At 36.4% G+C, this 6,488-nt stretch overlaps 1 long non-coding RNA gene across 1 annotated transcript; it reads left to right on the top strand.

Moving 5' to 3' along the window:
• The first annotated feature begins 249 nt into the window (after positions 1-249).
• On the top strand, positions 250-3,379 carry LOC113524788 (uncharacterized). The gene is made up of 3 exons (XR_003402592.3): positions 250-787; positions 1,822-1,902; positions 2,310-3,379. It is a non-coding gene; the product is annotated as an uncharacterized LOC113524788 (long non-coding RNA).
• The last annotated feature ends 3,109 nt before the right edge of the window (positions 3,380-6,488 follow it).

The raw sequence follows: 6,488 nt of genomic DNA, 5'->3' as shown, positions 1-6,488 counted from the left end.
GCTCAGTTCTTTATGTTTGATTACTTCTTGATGTTTGTACTTTCCTTTCCACTAAGCTTCTTTGGAGAGATCTCAACCTCATGATTGTGTAGACTGATGACACACACACACACACACACACACACACACAAATACTCTGTACAAATATACACACCTAAAAATAATAGCATACACAATCAAATACATCTGACATGAGAATTAGAACAGGACACTCGCACAGCACCTGCTTTTCCTGTTTGCGGTCGAGAATTTGTGGATCATAAACTTCCTTGTGACTTTCATTCTCACCCAGTTTTCAGTCGCACTGTGGATGTTCTCTGTATTTTTTCACAATTTCACAGGATTTATTTCTTTATTTTATTTCTTTTCCTATTTTAATTCGGTGTGAGGAGACTTTAGAAAACTCGTTATTTTTTAAAATCTTTTTTGGTGACGTTTTTGATTTGACAGGCTTTTACTTTTCTATTCTCTCTAAAGGACTCATACTTCATTTTTTAAAAATGAGATTTAGAGGATTTTGTCTAAATACTGCGGAAACAATGGGCAATTTCTTCTTCTTGTGCTTTTGTCGTGTTTCCTGGATACGGAAAAGAGCCGTGATGTGTAGCGTCCTGATTACATCATCTGATTTGTTTCACAGTTTTTACAGTGAATTCTTGTTAAAAAAAAACTCTAAACATAAACTTTGTACACAGAGATGATGTTTATACAAAAAAGAAGCAAAAGAGTGATAGAGAATGTAAAAGTCTCAGATCTCAGTCACACCCTGAAAGCAACGTGATCGCTGGTAAGTTATCAAAACATTATTGTCACCTAATTGCTAGTTGTTAATGCACCTTTTAGTTAGATTTTATTTAGCTATCAGAGCTTAGATGTGATCTAAAGAAAAATGGAGGATGTACCTCCAAAAAAAAAAAAAACAGTAGCGTCCCCGGAAGTCAGAGGTGATTACGTGAATGGGCAGAACCACATCCGCAGCGTTAGACGCGTTCGCTACGATTGCCGTACAATATTATTCTAATAACATAAAACTATGGCCAGACCCGTCCATCTTCGACCTGCAGAAGAAAACTGTGTTGGTAAATCGAGTTGAGTTTAGAACTTTAGTTCTTTTGCGTACTTTAATCGTCAAGCAAATGCGACACATAGCCTCACACATGCTTCTCAGCTAGCTGATCATGTAGGCCTTATTATTATTATTCCCACATTTTCTACGTGCAATTTTCAAAAATCCAAATAACTTGTTTAATGATCGTGTTGTTTGACTCGTGTAGGCTGTATGGTTGAATATGTTACTGCACTGTGAGCGAGCTAGTTTTTTTTTTTTTTATAACTACCGTTAGCCATTAGCCATTAGCTTGTAGCTGATGGAGGTGTTGAATGACTCAGTGTTTCTAGTCTCTTATTTTTGTTTTTTATTACTTTAGAACAAATTGAGGAAGATGAAGAAATGTAATTAATTGCAACAAGACATTTAGGGAGCTCAGTTTCACAGACATACATGAACATAGAACATGAACATCCTCAGGCAGTATATGTTAAAAGTTTGCATCGCCCTTCCTCAATGTAAGACCACTTTTAAAAAATGTTTTTCGGACAATTTTTAGGATTTTGGATTGTTGTCTTGTTGCAGAATTCACCCACAGTTCTTTCTTCTTTCTACTATTTGTTTTCAAACATAAATTGTAAAATAGAGATACATTAACTTTTTTCCTTAAAACATTTGAAAGCCATTGGGGATGTAAACTTTTGCACTCAGCTGTAGATAAATTACAGATTTTGTTCCCCAGGAATAATTACTGTTGTTTATTTTCATTTCAGCTGGTTGTTGGACAGCTTTCTGCTCAACCATCCGCAATTTAGCGCTGTGGAAGAGGATCAGAAACCTGTTCACGCGTCGAGGTTCGTCATCCAAAACTTAACATTTCTTTAAAATAATGAAAATATTGAGTAACACAGCTGGAGTGTTATAAACAGTGTGTAAGCATGCAGTATGAATAACACTGTAATAACCGCTGTGTAAAGTAGCTTTACTCTCCACAGCTTGCTTTCATCATTGCTTTACTGCATCACTGTGTGTTTAATTTACTTCATTAATTTATAACACTCGTTTATAATTAATCACAACTCTAGCTGAATAAATACACTCTTTCAACATGACAATACAGCGATTTGCAAATCTGAAATATTTATTATTATTATTATTATTATTACTGTTATTATTATTAATGTTATTATTATTTCACCTTTTGCAAGTGGATTATGTGACGTGTATTAAATAATAAATAACTCTGATATCTCTGTAATAGGTGACGATGTGAGACTGTCGGAGGAGGAAACGCTCCAGAGCTCAGTTCGGCCGTTCTTGTCGAACTACGGAATCTGTTTTTAAATAAAAAAGTGATGATATATAAAAACGCATGTTGTGGACATTACTTCATCTAATTATTAAGTTCATCATTAAAGTAAACTATAAATGCTGCTGTTCAGTAACGTAAACACAGTAACTAACACTCATATTAACTACTTTCTTCCAAGCTGAATAATCAAAATTAAACCCACACACAACAGTTCTCAACAGTTCTCTGTTCAGTTCTCTATTCTGATTGGTCAGAAGGTGTTGATTAGTTTTCTATAACAGCAGCTCTGACAGTAGCGCAGGCTATGATTCAAATCATAGGTTTATATTCATTTTGTTATTAATGAACAGAAAGTGTGCATGGTGCTGTAGGTTCGCTATAAGGAGATGTTTATTTAACTCTTTATTTATGGAAGGAGTCTCCAGTGTCAGCGCTTTGTAACAGTCAGAGGTAAAGCTGAAACTTTTCCCGACATCTTCAGGACAGAGGAGTTTACGCTTCTTTGCAGTTTCTTGGTGACAAGCTGTGTTTTGTTTTTTTTTTTGGTCAGGAACTTGTTCATGAAGTTATCAACATACAGTAAAGTCACATGCTGTAGTTTAATCTGCTCATCACTCATCTCAAGTGACTCCGCACCTGTGGAAACTGCTCAGGTCTGTCCATCTTCAGATGAAAAGGAACGACTTGGATGATTTGGTTTATGTCTGTATTGTGGAAATAATGGACAGCTCCAAGCAACATGCACCCTGACACCTGAAAACAGAGGACAGGAACAGGTGGGCCAAGTCATTCCACCTATAGTCCTGACTCATTACAGTACTATACTGTCCCTGAAACTCTAATCTTCTCAGATTCCCATCACAACCATTTATATTTTATACTAAATTTTAATTCTAGTCCAAGCTATGGACCTTACGGTTACTGTAATGTCTTATTGTCATGTTTAAATCTTGTTTTTTTTGGGAGTGATGGGAGTATTTATGCTCTACTACCCCTCTGTTTACCCCCACGGTTTCCCATTACCCCCCCTCCCTGCATGCTCCTACTTCCTGTTGCATGTTATTTACGTCCTCTCAGCACTGTGGATGTCATACATGTAATATCTTGCAGCTTGGGTCCAGGAGAAATGTTATTTCATCTCACTGTGTACGTCACACTGTATGCCTGTGATGACAATAAAGATCGACTCGACTTGACGTGAACTGTCTATGACTGAGTGCAGATACATTACACACCCTGTGAAGTGGTACTGGAGTTCTGAATCTCAGTATTTCCCAGCACTCACTGACTCACTCACAATTTTTAAGGATGAAACCATGGCTCAGTTATTTAATGCCTCTCTTGTATCTCTCACACTGCACACTCGCACTTTACAAAGCTGCATCAGTCACTTTATATTTATGGAACTCGTTTTGCTGCCAACATTACTGCTACACAACTCAATAGTTTACAGTTACAGCCCATGTCCTGTGTGTTTATTGTCCTGTGTGTTTATTGTCCTGTGTGTTTATTGTCCTGTGTGTTTATTGTCCTGTGTATTTACTGTTCTGTGTGTTTACTGTCCTGTGTGTTTACTGTCCTGTATATTTATTGTTCTGTGTGTTTACTGTCCTGTGTGTTTACTGTCCTGTATATTTATTGTTCTGTGTATTTACTGTCCTGTGTGTTTACTGTCCTGTGTATTTATTGTTCTGTGTGTTTACTGTCCTGTGTGTTTATTGTCCTGTGTGTTTACTGTCCTGTGTATTTACTGTCCTGTGTATTTATTGTCCTGTGTATTTACTGTCCTGTGTGTTTACTGTCCTGTGTATTTATTGTTCTGTGTGTTTACTGTCCTGTGTGTTTATTGTCCTGTGTGTTTATTGTCCTGTGTATTTACTGTCCTGTGTATTTATTGTCCTGTGTATTTACTGTCCTGTGTGTTTACTGTCCTGTGTGTTTATTGTCCTGTGTGTTTATTGTCCTGTGTATTTACTGTCCTGTGTGTTTACTGTCCTGTGTGTTTATTGTCCTGTGTGTTTACTGTCCTGTGTATTTATTGTTCTGTGTGTTTACTGTCCTGTGTATTTATTGTTCTGTGTGTTTACTGTCCTGTGTATTTATTGTTCTGTGTATTTACTGTCCTGTGTGTTTACTGTCCTGTGTATTTACTGTCCTGTGTGTTTATTGTCCTGTGTGTTTACTGTCCTGTGTGTTTATTGTCCTGTGTGTTTACTGTCCTGTGTGTTTATTGTCCTGTGTGTTTATTGTTCTGTGTGTTTACTGTCCTGTGTGTTTACTGTCCTGTGTGTTTATTGTCCTGTGTGTTTACTGTCCTGTGTGTTTATTGTCCTGTGTGTTTACTGTCCTGTATATTTATTGTTCTGTGTGTTTACTGTCCTGTGTGTTTACTGTCCTGTGTGTTTACTGTCCTGTGTATTTACTGTCCTGTGTGTTTACTGTCCTGTGTGTTTATTGTCCTGTGTGTTTACTGTCCTGTGTGTTTATTGTCCTGTGTGTTTACTGTCCTGTATATTTATTGTTCTGTGTGTTTACTGTCCTGTGTGTTTACTGTCCTGTATATTTATTGTTCTGTGTATTTACTGTCCTGTGTGTTTACTGTCCTGTGTATTTATTGTTCTGTGTGTTTACTGTCCTGTGTATTTACTGTCCTGTGTATTTATTGTCCTGTGTATTTACTGTCCTGTGTGTTTACTGTCCTGTGTATTTATTGTTCTGTGTATTTACTGTCCTGTGTGTTTACTGTCCTGTGTGTTTATTGTCCTGTGTGTTTACTGTCCTGTGTGTTTACTGTCCTGTGTGTTTATTGTCCTGTGTGTTTACTGTCCTGTGTGTTTATTGTTCTGTGTATTTATTGTCCTGTGTGTTTACTGTCCTGTGTATTTATTGTCATGTGTGTTTATTGTTCTGTGTATTTATTGTTCTGTATATTTACTGTCCTGTGTGTTTATTGTCCTGTGTGTTTACTGTCCTGTGTGTTTATTGTCCTGTGTGTTTATTGTCCTGTGTGTTTATTGTCCTGTGTATTTACTGTCCTGTGTGTTTATTGTCCTGTGTATTTATTGTCCTGTGTGTTTACTGTCCTGTGTGTTTATTGTCCTGTGTGTTTATTGTCCTGTGTGTTTACTGTCCTGTGTATTTACTGTCCTGTGTATTTATTGTTCTGTGTGTTTATTGTCCTGTGTGTTTATTGTCCTGTGTATTTACTGTCCTGTATATTTATTGTCCTGTGTATTTATTGTTCTGTGTGTTTATTGTCCTGTGTGTTTATTGTCCTGTGTGTTTATTGTCCTGTGTATTTATTGTCCTGTGTGTTTACTGTCCTGTGTGTTTATTGTCCTGTATGTTTATTGTCCTGTGTGTTTACTGTTCTGTGTATTTATTGTTCTGTGTATTTACTGTCCTGTATATTTATTGTCCTGTGTATTTATTGTTCTGTGTGTTTATTGTCCTGTGTATTTATTGTTCTGTGTGTTTACTGTTCTGTGTATTTACTGTCCTGTGTGTTTACTGTCCTGTGTATTTATTGTTCTGTGTATTTACTGTCCTGTATATTTATTGTCCTGTGTATTTATTGTTCTGTGTGTTTATTGTCCTGTGTATTTATTGTTCTGTGTGTTTACTGTTCTGTGTATTTACTGTCCTGTGTATTTATTGTTCTGTATATTTATTGTCCTGTGTATTTACTGTCCTGTGTATTTACTGTCCTGTATATTTACTGTTCTGTGTATTTACTGTCCTGTGTATTTATTGTCCTGTGTGTTTATTGTCCTGTGTGTTTATTGTCCTGTGTATTTATTGTCCTGTGTGTTTACTGTCCTGTGTGTTTACTGTCCTGTGTGTTTATTGTCGTGTGTATTTATTGTTCTGTGTATTTATTGTCCTGTGTATTTACTGTCCTGTGTGTTTATTGTCCTGTGTGTTTATTGTCCTGTGTGTTTATTGTTCTGTGTGTTTACTGTCCTGTGTATTTATTGTCCTGTGTGTTTACTGTCCTGTGTATTTATTGTTCTGTGTATTTACTGTCCTGTGTGTTTATTGTTCTGTGTGTTTACTGTCCTGTGTATTTATTGTCCTGTGTATTTACTGTTCTGTGTGTTTACTGTCCTGTATATTTATTGTCCTGTG

Source organism: Pangasianodon hypophthalmus, chromosome 22, assembly GCF_027358585.1.
Source record: "Pangasianodon hypophthalmus isolate fPanHyp1 chromosome 22, fPanHyp1.pri, whole genome shotgun sequence".
Lineage (NCBI taxonomy): Eukaryota > Metazoa > Chordata > Actinopteri > Siluriformes > Pangasiidae > Pangasianodon > Pangasianodon hypophthalmus.
This window is presented reverse-complemented; position numbering and strand designations above follow the sequence as displayed.